Source organism: Gossypium arboreum, chromosome 3 (assembly GCF_025698485.1).
Source record: "Gossypium arboreum isolate Shixiya-1 chromosome 3, ASM2569848v2, whole genome shotgun sequence".
Classification (NCBI taxonomy): domain Eukaryota; kingdom Viridiplantae; phylum Streptophyta; class Magnoliopsida; order Malvales; family Malvaceae; genus Gossypium; species Gossypium arboreum.
In genome coordinates, this window is record NC_069072.1 from 107,127,274 (window position 1) to 107,147,166 (window position 19,893).

The following is a 19,893-nucleotide window of genomic DNA, read 5'->3' on the forward strand; positions in this document are numbered from 1 at the left end:
GGTACCAATGTGAAGATGCGGTTAGATTCTGGAATTCAAAGAAAGGAGAGGTATTGCATATTTCCAAACTCTTATATATAGTGTTTGCTATATAGGTAATAATAATTTCATTATGTAGGACCGTGAGCGAGTTGGAACAAGCAGCAAGCAGCAAGCAAAAACAAAAATTCACGCACAAGGTAGGGTCGAGAAGTTTTGCTTCTGTAGCTTGTTTGAACACACGCCCGTGCCATTCTAACAAGCTCGAGCACAGCCTGAAGTAATCACACACGGGCGTGTCCCTGTCGAGCCCAAGTTGAGTCCAATTTGGAAAAGGCTAATTTTGAGGGATTTTAGGCATTATACAGCCTATAAACACACCCTAAAGGAGGAGGAAAAAGAGAAACAGAAAAAAGGAGGCAGGGAACTGCTCAAGGGAAGCCGATTGATCCATCACAGAAGCTGAATTCACCATCAAGACTGAAGATCTCCCCTCAATTTCCCTTCTGGAGTTTTGGGTTTTCTTTATGTTTTGTATTCATTATTCTTCTGAGATGTTTTCCTTTCTAGTTATGAACTAAATCCCTAAATACATAAGGGGAATGAAACCTAAGATGAATCTTGTTATTATTTTCTGAATTGTATTATAAATATTTAACTTGTTCTTAATTATGTGTTTTTAATTCTTGTTTTGATATCCCAGGATACTGATTCAAGATAAGCTCTTATTTAAAGGATGAATAGACCCTGTCTAACAGTACATTTTTCATAATTAAGCGGAGTTGATTGTGCGCCTAGAGGTAGGGTGACAAGATTTTTCCGGATTAAGGTGAAACCTAATAAGGGGATCCATAGATCGAGTTAATACAACCCTAGGGTGTTAATTAGAGAAAAGTCTCAATTATTCAATCTAGGGATTAAACGTTATTAGTCTTGAATAGGGATAATAACATAACTTAGGGATCTCTACAAAACAAGTTAAATGAATAAATCGTCCGATTCGGAGTCAAAATAACAAGTGAAGTCTAGGTGGATTCTTCCTTAGGTATTGTCTTAATTCAATCGTTTTTCCAAAAGTAATTCCCCAATTCTATTTTCTGTGAATTCTTAGTTTAGATAATTAGTTAGTTAAAACAAAACCCTCTTATTCTTAGGCTAGATAACAAAAAGACAGTCATTACTAGTACTTTTAGTTCTTTTGGGTTCGACAATCCGGTCTTGCTAAAACTATACTATTGTTCGATAGGTACACTTGCCTACATCGTGATAATAGTTAGTTTTAAGAACGATTAATTATAAATATATAAAACTTACCTGTCACAAAATCACGATCAAGTTTTTGGCGCCATTGCCGGGGAACTAAGATATTAGGAACACTCAATTTTTATTACTTTAGCCATTTATTTCTCTTGCAAGTTAATTCTATTTTATTTTTATTATTATCTATTAATTTACTTTTTCTTCATCTTGGCAAGTTTTTATAGTTTATGACTAGAAGAAACCCGTTTGGACCACTACTTTTTGACGAAGAAATTGATCGCACAGTTCGCAGAATCCTAAGAGAAATAAGGCGAAGCTTAAGATACACAGAGAACGAGCAAGAGGACGATATTCAAACCCCAATCGAGGAGATGGCTAAAAACCAAGACAATCAGCTACTTCTTGCGATACCCGTTGAACTAGCAAATCAAAATCCTTCTCTTAACAGGAACTGAGTCAAGTATAGTTAGGCCTACTATTGCTGCAAATAATTTTGAACGAAAACCTAACACTATTCAAATGATACAGGAATTTTTTCAGTTTGATGGTTTGCAGGATGAGGATCAAAACACTCACTTCGCAAATTTCTTGGAATTCTGTGATACATTTAAAATTAATGGTGTTTCTGACGATGTCATTCGTCTTCAGTTATTCCCTTTTCCATTAAGGAACAAAGCTAAATAGTTGTTAAACTCGTTACCACGAGGGTCAATTACTACTTGGGAACAAATGACCGAAAAATTTCTATTAAAATATTTCTCGCCGGCTAAAACAGCCAAATTACATAATGATATCGCTTCGTTTGTGCAGATGGACTTAGAAACTGTTTACGATGCATGGGAGAGATACAAGTACCTACTGCGAATGTGTCTTCACCATGGACTACCTCTATGGTTGCAAGTTCAAACATTCTACAATGGTGTAAACCCCTCGATAGGGCAAACGATTGATACAGCAACCAGGGGAACCATCAACAACAAAACACCTGAAGAGGCTTACGAATTTATTGAAGAGATGTCACTAAATAACTATTAGTGGCAAGTCATGAGGAATAAGCCAACTAAAACAGCAGACGTTTATAACGTCGATTCGGTTGCTATGCTATCAAACCAGGTAGAACTTCTGAATAAAAAGATTGATGGTTTACTTGGTCCTACTTAGGTACATCCAGTAATGAGGTGCGAGACGAATGGAGGAGGAGCATGCACAGAGTATCAACCCTTCAACCCTAGCATCGAGAAGGAACAAGTCCAATATATGGGTAACAATAACTCTTGATCCCAAAATAACCCATATAATAACACTTATAATGCAGGTTGGAGGAACCATCCCAATTTCTCATGGGACGGTCAAGGAAATCAAATACCACAACATCCTCTGGGTTTTCAACAACCACCCTATCAATAGGAAAAGAAACCGAACCTTGACGAGATGCTGTCTAAATTTATCTCGATGTCAGAAACCCATTTTCAGAACACTGAGACAGCACTTAAAAAACAACAAGCATCGATCCAAAGGTTCGAAACTCAGATAGGATAGCTTTCCAAACTAATCTCCGAATGACCACAAGGTAGGCAAGTAATACTGAACCCAACCCAAGGGAATAACTCAACGCGATTAATGTTCAAGATGAAGAAGGATTTGTTGAGCCTGAGCTAGAACCGAAGCAAGAAACGGTGGTAAGCAGAGATCAAGGTGAGGTAGGTCATAATAAAAACAAATCAGTGAATGTCGAATATAAACCTCATGTGCCATACCCCAACGCGACAAGGGAAGACCGCTCAGATGAACAATTTGGTAAATTCCTTAAACTCTTAAAACAATTACATATTAACTTACCATTTATTGAAGCTCTATCGCAGATGCAAAACGCAATGAAATTATTAAAGGAGCTTTTAGCAAATAAACGGAAGTTGGACGAGGCGTCGCATGTGAAGCTAAATGCAATTTGCTCAGCTATTTTATAGAATAAATTACCGAACAATCTAAAAGATCCAGGGAGTTTTACGATTCCTTGCTTAATTGGTAGTTTAGATGTTAATAATGCATTAGCTGATTTAGGGGCTAGTATTAACATCATGCCTTACCAAATGTTCAAACAATTAGGTCTTGGGAAACCTAAACAGACTAGGATGAGCATTCAATTAGCAGATAAAGCTATAAGATTTCCTAAGGGTATTATTGAAGATGTGCTAGTTAAAATCGATAAATTTATATTTCCCGTTGACTTCATTGTTCTAGACATAGAGGAGGATAGCAACACTCCTTTGATTTTAGGATGGCCCTTTTTAACAACTACTAAAATGATTATTGATGTTGGCACAGGTGAGCTCACACTCCGTGTGGGAGATGAAACAATCACTATTCAAGCTCGCAATTCTGGCAACACATCGAAAATTTAAGGTGATCGTCTAAACCATTCTACTAATACTAACAATATGGTACAACCTACTTTGCAGGAAATGAGTCTGAAGGAAGTACATAAGCCATTCTCAAGCAGTAGCAGAGGACCTATTCATAAAGATCGAAGGTTACAAATCCAGGAGCTAGATGAACGGCAGACGCATAAACCAAGAATACACGATAAACCAAAACTACGCCAGAACGAGCTCAATACCTTCCCAAATCAAGTTAAGGTTGGAGATAAAGTATTATTAGATGCCGCAGATCCTCACATTATCACTGCCAAATCGAATGAAGAAATCCCTCTTACAGTACTTAGCATTTTCCCATTCGATACAGTTAAGGTAAGTCATCCTAAGTTCAGCACTTTTAAGGTAAACAGCATCCGTCTAAAACCTTATTTTGATGAGAATGATAGCGGGAATGAGGAGTATAAACTCCTCGAATCACCATGACCATTCAATGGAGAGGTAAGTCGAGCTTAGACTATAAATAAGCGCTTCTCGGAAGGCAACCCGAGCACTAACTATATTAACTTCTTTCAATTTTAGTGTTTAACACCTAACTTACTAACGGAGCTCTTGAATATAGGTTTACCACACAGACACGGCCAAGCACACGGGCGTGCTTATGACCGTGTGGAAATAGGGAAAAGATTTCCCCAACACGAGCTACGACAAATCACTACGGTCGTGCGACATGGCCGTGGGTAAACCTGGTAAAACAGCACAGGCGTGCGACACACCCGTTCCTTGAACCCGTGGCTGAACCTGTCAAATTAACATAGGCGTGCGACACGCCTGTGCCAAGAAACTATGCGCTAACCTGTTAAATTAACACGAGTGTGGGCCTACATACACAGGCATCTGAGAAGCGAACGAATCCAGACACGGTCGTGCAACACGGTCGTGTGTACCCACATGCCCAAGGGATACGGGGGTGGACAAAATGTCAGACATGCCCAAATTCAAAATTCACGAGTCACACGGGCAAAAATTGGGGAACACGGGCGTGTTCCCTGGCCGTGTACCCCAAAATCTATAAATAGGCTATACTATTCATTGTCTTCTTCACCCAAAATCCCTAACCCTTACTACTGCAAGTCCACACGCCCTCCCTGCCACGCCTATGCGCCGCTTCCCACTCTATTTTTGACGCTCAATCTCTCTCTTAGCATTTATTTACTCCCTTCACTTCTATTTTACTTATTTCTAATGCTTATTATCAAAATAATCTACATTTTTCTCATACTATTTTTCATTTTGCTCTTTATTCTATAATTTAATTTGCATTCTTAGGTTATTTATCATACATTTCGTGTTAAATCGAGTTATTAGGCAAACCTCATACCCATGACATTACTACGTTCATTCTCATGCTATTACCATGCCAATGTTATGAAATTAGGCTATCAAATTGATTATTTTGGTTGTGTTTGCTTAGTATTAGTAGTTTTGGCTGAAATCGTTAGTTCAAATTTATGGTTTTTTCCTTTTCAAATTCGTTTACCTACTATCATTATTCTTTATATTACAGGTATACAATGTCGTCTTCACGAGAAAAGAAGACCGTTGTCCCTGTTTCAAAGAAAATGAAGGGAGCGTCATCTTCCTCGGGTCCCACCACGAAAATTAGCCACCCTTTCCTGCAATTCCTTATCGGGCCCCAAGAAGAACTTTTCCAAATACTCTGGGCCCGACCTCTAATTGCGAGCCGCTACATCGATTGGGTTACAGTAGAACAAGTTCAGTTGGCTGATGCAATTCGGGCCCTCCTAACCACTGATCCTTGGGAGATTTTCTTTGGGATCATCGAGCCAACATATCTCGAGCTCACGATGGAACTATGCTCAACGTTTCATCTTCAGACCGTAATGACGAACTACGATGATCCCGACACGGTGCAATTTTGCCTAGGCAGATTAGTCCGGCAGCTCAGTGTCCTAGAATTCGGTACTGCACTGGGCTTATATACAAAGGAGTTCAAGGAGGAGAATGACTTAGATTCTCTCAACCGCCATATCCATCATTCTCCTTCACGGTGCTAGGACGCACTAGTACCAGGTTCAGCCACTTATAATCTTAGTCGCTCCAAGGCATCAGCTCTCCCTCCATCTCTAATGTACCTACACGCCATTTTGGCTCACACATTAACAGGAAGGTGAGAGAGCACTAGCGTTGTCAACACTCACAACGCCTACTTTCTATGGTGTATGTCGCACGGGCACATCATTGACCTTGCCTATTTCATTGCCCTCGACATTCAACACCAGGCGGAGCGGCATAGGAAGGGGGTCATCTCCATTGGCCCATATGTTACTCGGTTGGCTCGACACTTCGGGCTCCTCAACACTACGGCCAAGGAATCATCCTTGACCCTCATTGGCCAGATGTCTCCACAAGGCATCTCGAGCATGCTAAGCATGAGGATAATCGTAAAACGCCAAGGAACCTACCCTCCTCAATCTCGTCTCGCCCAATCCACGAAGGAGGAGGCCCTCGAGGACATTACTGATGATGTCCCTCCACAACACGAGGACCCACCGTCTCAGCCACCACCACCCTCTTGTCCAGTTCATGCGACGGCTTCATATGCAGACATTTCTAAGCGCCTCACTCGATTTGAGCAGCAGTGTTTTCAATGATTTAACAACATTGATGCTACTCTAGAGCAAATCTGTCAGCACCCCACATCTCATTGCCACCCTCACCTCGCTAACCATCTAGCGATGAAGTTGTTTAAAAACTTTCATTTATTATTTTATGTTTTTACTTTTATTTTATTTTATTTATTTTATTTTAACAATTTTGAATTCTGGCTATTTCCTACAGAGTAATCATTCTTCCATACATATTTTCTAAAACAGTTCCTGATGTTATCCCAGTAATAAAAAGCTCCAAAGCTCATCATCACACAGGAACTAAAAACTCCACTGGAAATGGTTCTCCACGACTGCCATGTCCTGCTTGACCACGACCATAGCCACCACTATATATAATATTCTTTTAGCGCAGGACTTATGGACTAATGAACCTCTACCACCGCCGGAGTATCCTCCTCCACCCTCACGCCTATTATTCTCCAAAACTCTAGTTCAAGGAAATTCATTCATCACTCAGGAGGTTTCACTTGTCTCCCTATCTTATTTTTATATTCTTATACCTATCTTTGTACATTGAGGGCAATGTACATCTTAAGTGTGGGGGGTATTCATTTCACTATCAGAAAAATCCCTGAATGATTGCCTTGTTCTCTTGAAAAGCTCTCATATCATGTTTAGGATAAATTTTGATTGATTTATGACTTTTATTGATATATCTTAAATTAAAACATAGGCATTTATGCATTGATTGTTTAGACTTTAAGACAGTAGGGAATCAAGCATGATAAGTTGATTTTTAAGAATTTAAAAATTTTAGGTTGTTTTCCCAAGTCCAAGTATTATCTTAAATTAGAATTCACAAGTTTAAACATCAAAAAGCCATAATTTTTTGTGAGATCTTGAGCCTTTAGAGCATCTATTATTTTTTTTCATGCTCACTGTCATTATGAGTGCGTCAGTATTGAATTGTTATTCTAGAACTTGCTTGATTATGCATGTCAAGACCACACCATTTGACTTGATATGTCAAAATGAGAAAGGCACTTAGGTTTAACCCACTCACTCCACAAATGCCTACCTTCACAATTAACCCTTAGTGAACCCCCTTGAGCCTAACAACCCATTTCTTGCATTACCCTTAATATTAACCTTTAACTATTATTGTTGAAATCCCCTTAATTATTTTGATCCCTATTTTTGTCGAGATTTGATTTGAATAAATTGCTTAGTTATGTCTTGTTCTTAAAGTTAGTTATTTAACTTGTTCTTAAAAAAAATGTATGTATACATATTAGTAGTAGTAATCTTTTGAGCCAAAGAAGTTAAATTTCATATTCTGAGAAGAAGCTCTGTTGTACGCGATTAATGACTAGTCATTTTTCTAGTTAGGTAATTTTTCAATTCAATCTCGATTCTAACTTTTTCTTTCAGCTTGTGACCACACCCCCTAACCAAGCCTCATTACAACCCTCTAAAGACCTTTTGATTGAGGTATCATCTCAATTTATAGTAGGGGAGATTTGATTTTCATGCAGGCCTATGGTAATGACTTTTCATTATTGACTATTAAGTGCTTCATTTATTGACCTTAAACACCTCGAGTGATTTGAGTGAATCTTTAGTAAGGATGCGAAACTCTGTGACATTTTGAATCAAAGGTAATTACTTAAACGAGGGGAGACACCTATATTTTCATGATAAAGTGCTCAACTTGGAATGTTTGAAACTTTGGTGTTCTTTCAGTTGAATTTTCAATGTATGATTACCTATGGATTATTTTGAGATATTATCGATAGAAATTATAAGTTGAGAAGAATTTATTTTAATTATGAGTTGAGAATTTTGCTTGAGGACAAACAAATGCTTAAGTGTGGGGGTATTTGATAAATCGTAATTTATACATATTTTTACCCCATGCTTAACACATTTTATGGATGATTTTTCCTTAGAATTGGTGAATTCGATGCTCCTAATGCCTTAATTTCATGTTTTATACTTAGGTGAGCATAGGAGAGCGAAAGGAACGAGAAATGGGCCAAAAATGGAGAAAATGGGCCAACGTACGAAATCAACACGGCCTGGACTTCCTCACACGGGTAGACCACACGACCGTGTCAATTTGGCAGAATAGAAGCACGACTCACACGAGTAGAACACACACCCGTGCCATTCTAACAAGCTCGAGCACGGCCTGAAGCAATCGTACACGGGCGTGTCCCTACTGAGCCCAAGTTGAACCCAATCTGGAAAAGGCTAATTTTGAGGGCTTTTAGGCATTTTAAAGCCTACAAATACACCCTAAAGGAAGAGGAAAAGGAGAAACAAAGAAAAGGAGGCAGGGAACTGCTCAAGGGAAGCCGATTGATCCACCGTAGAAGCTGGATTCACCATCAAGACTGAAGATCTCCCCTCAATTTCCCTTCTGGAGTTTTGGGTTTTCTTTATGTTTTGTATTTGTTATTCTTCTAAGATGTTTTCCTTTCTAGTTATGAACTAAATCCCCTAAATACCTAAGGGGAATGAAACCTAAGACGAATCTTGTTATTATTTTCTGAATTGTATGATAAATATTTAACTTTCTCTTAATTATGTGTTCTTAATTCTTGTTTTGATATCTCAGGATACTGATTCAAGATAAGCTATTATTCAGAGGAGGAATAGACCATGTCTAAGAGTACATTTGTCATAATTAAGCGGAGTTGATTGCGCGCCTAGAGATAGGGCGACAAGATTTTGCCGAATTAGGGTTAAACATAATAAGGGGATCCATAGGTCAAGTTAGTGCAACCCTAGGGAGTTAATTAGAGAAAAGTCTCAATTATTCAATCTAGGGATAAGACGTTATTAGTCTTGAATAGGGATAATAACATAACCTAGGGATCTCTACGGAACAAGTTAACTGAATAAGTCATCCGATTCGGAGTCAAATAACAAGTGAAGTCTAGGTGGAATCTTCCTTCGATATTGTCTTAATTCAATCGTTTTTCCAAAAGTAATTCCCCAATTCTATTTTCTGTGAATTCTTAGTTTAGATAATTAGTTAGTTAAAACAAAACACCCTTATTCTTAGGCTAGATAATAAAAAGACAGTCATTACTAGTACTTTTAGTTCCTTCGGGTTCGACAATCCAGTCTTGCTAAAACTATACTACTGTTCGATAGGTACACTTGCCTACATCGTGATAATAGTTAGTTTCAAGAAAGATTAATTATAAATATATAAAACTTACCTGTCACAAAATCGCGATCATGTTTTTTGCGCCGTTGCCAGGGAACTAAGATATTAGGAACACTCAATTTTTATTACTTTAGCAATTTATTTTTCTTGCAAGTTAATTATATTTTATTTTTATTATTATTTATTACTCTACTTTTTCTTTATCTTGGCAAGTTTTTATAGTTTATGACTAGAAGAAACCCGTCAGGACCACTACTTTTTGAAGAAGAAATTGATCGCACAGTTCCCAGAAACCAAAGAGAAATAAGGTGAAGCTTAAGATACATAAGAACAAGCAAGAGGATGATATTCAAACCCTAACCGAGGAGATGGCTGAAAACCAAGACAATCAGCTACCTCCTACGATACCCATTGAACTAGCAATTCAAAATCTTGCTCCTCGTACTATGTATGATTATGCTAAACCTACTTTAACAGGAGCTGAGTCAAGTATAGTTAGGCCTACTATTGCCGCAAATAATTTTGAACTAAAACCTAACACTATTCAAATGATACAGGAATTTGTTTAATTTGATGGTTTGCAGGATGAGGATCTAAACACTCACTTGGAAAATTTCCTGGAATTCTGTGATACATTTAAAATTAATAGTGTTTCTGACGATGCCATTCGTCTTCAGTTATTCCCTTTTTCATTAAGGAACAAAGCTAAATAGTGGTTGAACTCGTTACCACGAGGGTCAATTACTTCTTGGGAACAAATGACCGAAAAATTTCTATTAAAATATTTCCTGCAGGCTAAAACAGCCAAATTATGTAATAATATCTCTTCGTTTGTGCATATAGACTTAGAAACTCTTTACGATGCATGAGAGAGATGTAAAGACCTACTGCGAATGTGTCCTTACCATGGACTACCTCTATGGTTGCAAGTTCAAACATTCTACAATGGTGTGAACCCCTCGACAAGGAAAATGATTGATGCAACAGCCGGGGGAACCATCAACATCAAAACACTGAAGAGGCTTACGAATTTATTGAAGAGATGTCACTGAATAACTATCAGTGGCAAGTCATGAGGACTAAGCCAACTAAAACAGTAGGAGATTATAACGTTGATCCGGTTACTATGCTGTCAAACCACGTAAAACTTCTGAATAAAAAGATTGATGGTTTACTTGGTTCTACTCAGGTACATCCAGTAATGAGGTGTGAGACGAATGGAGGAGGAGTATGCACAAAGTATCAACCCTTCAACCCTAGCATCAAGGAGGAACAAGTCCAATATCTGGGTAACAATAACTCTAGATCCCAAAATAACCCATATAATAACACTTATAATGTAGATTGGAGGAACCATCCCAATTTCTCATGGGGCGGTCAAGGAAATCAAATACCACAACATCCTCCGGGTTTTCAACAACCACCCTATCAATAGGAAAAGAAACTGAACCTTGAAGAGATGCTGTCTAAATTTTTCTTGGTATTAAAAACCTATTTCCAGAACACCGAGATAGCACTTAAAAATCACCAAGTGTCAATCCAAGGGCTCGAAACTCAGATAGGACAGCTTTCCAAACTAATCTTCGAATGACCACAAGGTAGCTTGCCAAGTAATACTGAACCCAACCCAAGGGAACAGCTCAACGTGATTAATGTTCAAGATGAAGAAGGATTCGTTGAGCTTGAGCCAGAACCGAAGCAAGAAATAGTGGTGAGCAGAGATCAAAGTGAGGTAGGTCATAATAAAAACAAATCAGTGAATGTTGAATATAAACCTCATGTGCCATACCCCAACGCGACAAGGAAAGACCACTCAGATGAACAATTTGGTAAATTTCTTAAACTCTTAAAAAAATTACATATTAACTTACTGTTTATTAAAACTCTATCGTAGATGCTAAACGCAATGAAATTATTAAAGGAGCTTTTAGTAAATAAACGGAAGTTGGACGAGGCGTCGTATGTGGAGCTAAACGCAGTTTGCTCAGCTATTCTACAAAATAAATTATCCAACAAACTAAAAGATCTAGGGAGTTTTACGATTCCTTGCTTTATTGGTAGTTTAGATGTTAATAATGCATTAGCTGATTTAGGGGCTAGTATTAACGTCATGCCCTACAAAATTTTCAAGAAATTAGGTCTTGGGAAACCCAAACAGACTAGGATGCGCATTCAATTAGCAGATAAAACTATAAGATTTTCTAGGGGTATTATTGAAGATGTGCTACTTAAAATCGATAAATTTATATTTCCCGTTGACTTCATTGTTCTAAACATAGAGGAGGATAGCAACACTCCTTTGATTTTAGGGCGGCCCTTTTTAGCAACTGCTAAAATGATTATTGATGTTGGCACAGGTGAGCTCACACTCCGTGTGGGAGACGAAACAATCACCATCAAGCTCGTAATTCTGGCAACACATCAGAAATTTAAGGTGATCGTCTAAACCATTCTACTAATACTGACAATATGATGCAACCTACTTTGTAGGAAATGAGTCTGAAGGAAGTATATTAGCCATTCTCAAGCAGTAGCAGAGGACCTATTCATGAAGATTGAAGGCTATAAATCGAGGAGCTAGATGAATGGTGGCCGCATAAGCCAAGAACACACGATAAACTAAAACTACGCCAGAACGAGCTCAATACCTTCCCAAATCAACTTAAGGTTAGAGATAAAGTATTATTAGATGCCGCAGATCCTCACATTGTCACTACCAAACCGAATGAAGAAATCCCTTGTATGGTACCTAGCATTTTCCCATTCGGCACAGTCGAGGTAAGTTATCCCAAGTTCGGCACTTTTAAGGTAAACAACACCCGTCTACAACCTTATTTTGATGAGAATGATAGCGAGAATGAGTATAAACTCCTCGAACCACCATGACCATTCAATGGAGAGGTAAGTCGAGCTTAGACTATAAATAAGTGCTTCCGGAAAGGTAACCTGAGCACTAACTGTATTAACTTCTTTCAATTTTAGTGTTTAACACTTAACTTACTAACGGAGCTCTTGAATACAGGTTTACCACACAGACACAGCCAAGCAGACGGGCATGCTTATGATCGTGTGGAAACAGGGCAAAGATTTCCTCAACACGGGCTATGAAAAATCACCACGATCATGCAACATACCCGTGGGCGAACCTAGCACGGGCATGCGACACGCCCGTGCCTTGAACCCGTGGCTGAACCTGTCAAATTAACACTGGCGTGTGACACGCCCATGTCAAGCAACTGTGGGCGAACCTGTTAAATTAACACGGGTGTTGGCCTACATACACGGGCCTCAGAGAAGCGAACGATGCCAGACACGGTCGTGCAAAACGGTCGTGCGACATGGCCGTGTGCACCCACACGATCAGAGGACACGGGCGTGAAAAAAATGTCAAACACGCCCAAATTCAAAATTTGTGAGTCACACGGGCAAAAATTGGGGAACACGGGCGTGTTCCCTAGCCATGTGCCCCAAAATCTATAAATAGGCTGCACTATTCATTGTCTTCTTCGCCCAAAAACCCTAACCCTAGCCGTTGCAAGTCCACACGCCCTCCCTGCAACGCCCGTGCACCGCTTCCCATTCTATTTTTTATGTTCAATCTCTCTCCCTTAGCATTTGTTTACTCCCTTCACTTCTATTGTACTTATTTCTAATGCTTATTATCAAAATATCTACATTTTTCTCTTACTAATTTTCATTTTGCTCATTAGTCTATCATTTAATTTGCATTCTTAGGTTATGTATCATACATTTCGTGTTAAATTGAGTTATTAGGCAAACCTCATACCCATGACATTACTATGCTCATTCTCATGCTATTACCATGCCAATGTCATGAAATTAGGCTATCAAATTAATTATTTTGGTTGAGTTTGCTTAGTATTAGTAGTTTTGGCTAAAATCGTTAGTTCAAATTCATGGTTTTTATTTTAATACTACATTTTTTTTCTTTCATCTTATTTTTATTAGGATTTATAATTTTTATTTAACAATTTTGAAATCCGGCTATTTCCTACAAAGTAATCATTCTTCCTTATATATTTTCTAAAAGAGTTCCTAATACTATCACAGTTATAAAAAGCTTCAAAGCTCATCATCACATAGGAATTAAAAACTCCACCGGGAAAGGTTCTCCACGACTGTCATGTCCTGCTTGACCACGACCATAGCCACCACTAGATATAATATTCTTTTGGCGCAGGACTTATGGACTAATGAACCTCTACCACCGCCAGAGTACCCTCCTCCACCCTCACGCCGATTATTCTCCAAAACTCCAGTTCAAGGAAATTCATTCATCACTCAGGAAGTTTCACTTGTCTCCCTATCTTATTTTTATATTCTTATATCTATCTTTCTACATTGAGGGCAATGTACATCTTAAGCGTGGGGGGGTATTCATTTCACTATCAGAAAAATCCCTGAATAATTGCCTTGTTCTCTGGAAAAGCTCTCATATCATGTTTAGGATAAATTTTGATTGATTTATGAATTTTACTGATATATCTTGAATTAAAACATAGGCATTTATGCATTGATTCTTTAAACTTTAAGACATTAGGGAATCAAGCATGATAAGTTGATTTTTAAGAGTTTAAAAATTTTAGGTTGTTTCCCCAAGTCCAGGTATTATCTTAAATTAGAATTCACAAGTTTAAACATCAAAAAGCCATAATTTTTTGTGAGATCTTGAGCCTTTAGAGCATCTATTATTTTTTTTCATGCTCACTATCATTATGAGTGCGTCAGTATTGAATTGTTATTCTAGAACTTGCTTGATTATGCATGTCAAGACCACACCATTTGATTTGATATGTCAAAATGAGAAAGGCACTTAGGTTTAACCCACTCACTCCACAAAAGCCTACCTTCACAATTAACCCTTAGTGAACCCCCTTGAGCCTAACAACCCATTTCTTGTATTACCCTTAATATTAACCTTTAACCCATTATTGTTGAAATCCCCTCAATTATTTTGATCCCTATTTTTGTCGATATTTGATTTGAATAAATTGCTTAGCTATGTCCTGTTCTTAATATTTAGTTATTTAACTTTTTCTTAAAAAAAATGTATGTATACATATTAATAGTAGCAATCTTTTGAGCCAAAGAAGTTAAATTCCATATTCTGAGAAGAAGCTCTGTTGTACGCGATTAATGACTAGTTATTTTTCTAGTTAGGTAATTTTTCAATTCAATCTCGATTTAACTTTTTTCTTTCAGCTTGTGACAACACCCCCCAACCAAGCCTCATTACAACCCTCTAAAGACCTTTTGATTGATGTATCATCTCAATTTATAGTGGGGGAGATTTGATTTTCATGCAAGCCTATGGTAATGACTTTTCGTTATTGACTATTGAGTGCTTCATTTATTGTCCTTAAACACCTCGAGTGATTTGAGTGAATCTTTAGTGAGGATGCGAAACTCTATAAAATTTTGAATCATAGGTAATTACTTAGACAAGGGGAGACACCTATATTTTCATGATAAAGTGCTCAACTTGGAATGTTTGAAACTTTGATGTTCTTTTAGTTGAATTTTCAATGTATGATAACCTATGGATTATTTTGAGATATTATCGATAGAAATTGTAAGTTGAGAAGAATTTATTTTAATTATGAGTTGAGAATTTTGCTTGGGGACAAGCAAATGCTTAAGTGTGGGGGTATTTGATAAACCGTAATTTATACATATTTTTACCCCATGCTTAACACATTTTATAGATGATTTTTCCTTAGAATTGGTAATTCAATGCTCCTAATGCCTTAATTTCATGTTTTATACTTAGGTGAGCATAGGAGAGCGAAAGGAACGAGAAATGGGCCAAAAATGGAGAAAATGGGCCAACGTACGAAATTAACATGGCCTGGACTTCCTCACACGAGCAGACCACACGACCGTGTCAATTTGGCAGAATCGAAGCACAACTCACACGGGTAGAACACACGCCCATGCCATTCTAACAAACTCGAGCACGGCCTAAAGCAATCGTACACGGGCGTGTTCCTACCGAGCCTAAGTTGAGTACAATTTCGAAGAGGCTAATTTTGAAGGCTTTTAGGCATTCTAAAGCCTATAAATACACCCTAAAGGAAGAGGAAAAGGAGAAACAAAGAAAATGAGGTAAGGAACTATTCAAGGGAAGCCGATTGATCCATCTTAGAAGCCAGATTCACCATCAAGACTAAAGATCTCCCCTCAATTTCCCTTCTGGAGTTTTGGGTTTTCTTTATGTTTTGAATTCGTTATTCTTCTGAGATGTTTTCCTTTCTAGTTATGAACTAAATCCCCTAAATACCTAAGGGAAATGAAACCTAAGACGAATCTTGTTATTATTTTCTGAATTGTATGATAAATATTTAAATTGCTCTTAATGATGTGTTCTTAATTCTTCTTTTGATATCTCAGGATACTGATTCAAGATAAGCTTTATTTAGAGGAGGAATAGACCATGTCTAAGAGTACATTTGTCATAATTACGCGGAGTTGATAGCGTGCCTAGAGATAGGGTGACAAGATTTTGCTGGATTAGTGTGAAACCTAATAAGGGGATCCATAGGTCGAGTTAATGCAACCCTAGGGTGTTAATTAGAGAAAAGTCTCAATTATTCAATCTAGGGATTAGATGTGACAGCCCTAAAGTGACCCCAGTCGAAAAGCGGTTTCGGGACCGCTAAACCGAGTCACCAAATTATTTGAATGTGATATTTATGGTCTAAAATATGTGAATATGAATGTGCGAAAATTTTAAGCTTCGATTTAGTAAATTGCATGTGAATTTAGTCAAAAGGACTTGTGTGACACTTTTGAAATGTGATAGGCTAATCTACAAGGATCTAATAGTGCATGTAATCAAAAGGGAGGACTTGCATGTCAATTTTCCCCCCTAATATGTAGTCTTGGCCATGAGCATGGGTGGACAAGGTGTTATGGCTAAAAGAAACATGTCATAGACATGTTGGCTTAATGCATTATGTAAGGAAAAATAAAATAATGAGCATGGTAATTGAATAATGAAAGGGAGGAGTGATGAAAAAAAAATGGTCTCATCCATGCCCCCATTGCCGTGAGTTGAAGGAGAGAAAAACAAAAAAAAACAAGTGTTCATCCTTTGGTTCATCCTTGGCCGAATAGAGGAAAGAAAGGAAGGGGAGGAGCTTGAGAAAATCGGCTATGGTGATTTGCTAGACTAAGGTATGTTCGATGTTGTCCATGAGATGCATGCATGTTTTAGTTGTTAGCTTGAGTTCTACCTAGCCCATGGTCTAAATCTTACTATGTGATGAAGATGATACTCGGCCTTGGGTGTTGTTTTCTTGGTTGGTGTTTGATGTTATGGTGGTTCACTAGATTAAGGGATGTGTTATGTTGCTTGAGGTGTTAGATAAATTTGAACTCATCACCAAGCTCTTTAAGCAACCCAAGTTAAAAGTTTTGATATTGAGGTATCTTGAGCATTCGGCCATGGTAGGAAATAGAAGAGAAATAAGGTTGTTGTTAGATGAAGTAGAGTCTAACAAATGAGCTCGTATGTGCATTAGTTGCTAGATGGAGAAGAATCGGCTAGCAAGTTGTGTGCTAAGGCGAATATAATTTTGTATATTATGGGTAATGCATGTGTTGAATTAATGGAAAGGAGAGGATGCTTTAATAGTGTATATATGTGTATTAGCCAAGTTTTGAACTTGAAACAAATGGTGTTTAGTCAATACAAGTGACCATATTTGTAGAATGTATTAAGTGTTGCAATCGGCCTTAGCATAGATGTGTATGTTCGGCCACATGAATGAGTGCATGAGTTGATGTGTATGTTCGGCCATTGGTAGCCTATTGATGGCTTTAGCTTGACTTAGAAAATTCGCTAAGGGAAATATTAGCTAGTATGTTGAATTCGATTAGTGATTTCGTACATATGTGACTCTAATGTCTAATGTATATATGGGCTAAGTACCTTGAGCTTCTCTTTTGATGTTGAATGAATTGTATTAAATTGCTTGATGTGATTAAAATGCGTATGATCATTGTGTATTTGAGCTAAAAGGTGGCCATATGACCTATCAAACTCCTTGTCATATTCGCCATAAGCTAGCAAAATGAGACTTTAATAAGTTAAATTTGTTTGAATTAGCTCAAGAGCTTAGAGGACCACAATTGGATAAGGGAAAGGAAAAAGTGATCGAACAGCCGTTGAAGCCATTCGACAACATCCGAGGTAAGTTTTCGAGTAATGGAACTTAGATTATGATTTGATTAGATCATGTTTTAAGCAAATCAAAATCATGCTCTTTTTGTGTGGCTATTGAGCGAAATTGCAAGTGTGATAAGTGCCTTGTGTTAGAGTTTTGCTAACGAAAATGAAATACGAAATGTGTCATGATTTATTGATAAATGTGCATGGTTATTCGAATGATGTTCGGGCTAAGTCCCGAAGGCTTTGTGCTAAGTGACTAAATCCGGACTAAGATCCGAAGGCATTTGTGCGAGTTACTAATTTCGGGCTAAGCCCGAAGGCATGGTGCGAGTTATTAAATCCGGGTTAAGTCCCGAAGGCATTTGTGCGAGTTACTATAACCGGGCTATGTCCCGAAGGCATTTGAACGAGTAGCTATATCCGGTTAAACTCCGAAGGTACGTGATTCGGGAATGAATGATCTTGCTGTAAAAATTTCAGTTAATACGCTTGTGAAATCCCAACAATGAGGTATGTTTCGTATGTGCTTTGAATTAGTCGAGCCCTTACAAATAAGTATTCGCTCAGTTGATAAATGAGCTACCGGCCTTTGGCTAAGTTGATCTTTGTGTATGAATATAAGGGTTGGTAATGTGAAGTAAGTATGATATTGAGAATTTGTGCATATGAAATTATCTGTTTAGCTACATGAATGCTATACTTTGGTTGTGTCTAAATTCATGACTCAAACTTACTGAGCATTAAATGCTTACTCCGTTTCTTTTATTCTCTGTTTTATAGATTTTGGTTCTTCAGCTATCGGAATCGGGATTTTTGAAGTCGAAGTCGCCCACACTATCAAAGCTCCTTTTGGTATATTTTTGGTTGAACTTTGAAATGGCATGTATAGGACTACCCTTTTGTTGTAGGTCATGTACCTTTCGGTTTTGTGTAAATTTGGTTAGCCATGCGAAAATGGCTTAAGTATACTTTGGGCATGGTATTATAATCATTGTATGTTGTTCATTAAGAGGTATGGAAATATTTGGAAATGATTAGCCATTGGGATGGTTAATCATGATCATATTTTGTGCTATTTATGTTAAAGGGCTAGTTGAATCATGGAAACTATGAAATAGGTAAAGCCTACCTTAAAGACAGATGCTGACAGCTGCAGTGACGTGGATGTGAAAAATCACTAAAAATAGTAGGAATGGAATTAAATAGTGAATAAATTATGTAAACGAACCTTGACGAGTCTATTTTCATAAGAAAATAACGAAATGATCATATGAACAGTATGTTAAGAGATATTTAAGTTTTCGTGAGACAGGGCCAGAACGGTTTCTGGAGTCCCTGTTCTGACTTTGTAAATTCATTATAAATTAACCAGAGATAATTAGAAGTCATGCCATATATGTACAGATTCCTTTTCGAGTCTAGTTTCTGTAGAAACAAACGGTATCAGTATTGAAGCCCTGTACAGGGAGATATCCAAGTCGTAATGCGAAAAGGTCAGTGTAGTTGATCCCTGTAACATGGGGGAATTTAACTAATAAACTGTACTAATTTTCCCAACCAAAAATTCTAGAAACAAATTTTTAGATGCATATATGAGTCTAGTTTCAGGGAAAAATTACGAAACTGATTTTCGAGTTGTGGAACTCAAGATATGATTTTTAAGGTGACAGTGACACAGTTAGCCGGTTGTCTGGAAATTTTTAAAATGAACTGTGCAAGTAAGTGGATTAAGCCCGTTAACCCCTCGTGTCCGACTCCGGCAATGGTCTCAGGTACGGGGTGTTACATTAGACGTTATTAGTCTTGAATAGGGATAATAACATAACTTATGGATCTCTACGGAACAAGTTAAATGAATAAATCGTCCGATACGGAGTCAGAATAACAAGTGATGTCTAGGTGGATTCTTCCTTCGGTATTGTCTTAATTCAATCGTTTTTCTAAAAGTAATTCCCCAATTCTATTTTTTGTGAATTCTTAGTTTAGATAATTAGTTAGTTAAAATAAAACCCCCTTATTCTTAGGCTAGATAATAAAAAGACAGTCATTACTAGTACTTTTAGTTCCTTCGGGTTCGACAATCCAATCTTGCTAAAACTATACTACTGTTCGAAAGGTACACTTGCCTACATCGTGATAATAGTTAGTTTCAAGAATGATTAATTATAAATATATAAAACTTACCTATCACAAAATTACGATCAAGTTTTTGGCACCGTTGCCGGGGAACTAAGATATTAGGAACACTCAATTATTATTACTTTAGCAATTTATTTT

At 37.6% G+C, this 19,893-nt stretch overlaps 1 pseudogene; it reads right to left on the minus strand.

Moving 5' to 3' along the window:
* The window catches only part of LOC108475074 (mitochondrial outer membrane protein porin of 34 kDa-like), an 89,094-nt pseudogene that overhangs the window by 56,004 nt on the left and 13,197 nt on the right, over positions 1-19,893 (minus strand).